Consider the following 406-nt stretch of genomic DNA (forward strand, 5'->3'; position numbering starts at 1 on the left):
AAGAACATTAAAAAGTTCAACATTTGCTGTAGCCGGTTTGGCTCAGTCGATAGCGCGTCGGCCTGCAGACTGAAGCGTCCCAGGTTCGATTCCAGTCAAGGGCATGTACCTTGGTTGCGGGCACATTCCCAGTGGGGAGTGTGCAGGAGGCAGCTGATCGAGGTTTCTCTCTCATCAATGTTTCTAACTCTCTATCCCTCTCCCTTCCTCTCTGTAAAAAATCAATAAAATATATTTTTAAAATATATATGAAGCATAAAACTTTGAGCCATTTATTCTAATAAACTTAACATTTAGAGGAAAGAAAACCCTTTTATTAACTAGAGGCCTGGTGCACGAATTCATGTGTGGGTGGGTTCCCTTGGCCTGGCCAGCAATCGAGACCTATTGGGGGGCCGGACAGCCA

General features: G+C 45.1%; 1 protein-coding gene across 1 annotated transcript in view; it reads right to left on the reverse strand.

The window, feature by feature from the left end:
• PSMG1 (proteasome (prosome, macropain) assembly chaperone 1) overlaps positions 1-406 on the reverse strand; it is a 13440-nt gene that overhangs the window by 5034 nt on the left and 8000 nt on the right. The gene's annotated exons all lie outside the window — the stretch shown is intronic.

The sequence above is a fragment of the Myotis davidii genome, unplaced genomic scaffold, assembly GCF_000327345.1.
Source record: "Myotis davidii unplaced genomic scaffold, ASM32734v1 scaffold227, whole genome shotgun sequence".
Classification (NCBI taxonomy): Eukaryota; Metazoa; Chordata; class Mammalia; order Chiroptera; family Vespertilionidae; genus Myotis; species Myotis davidii.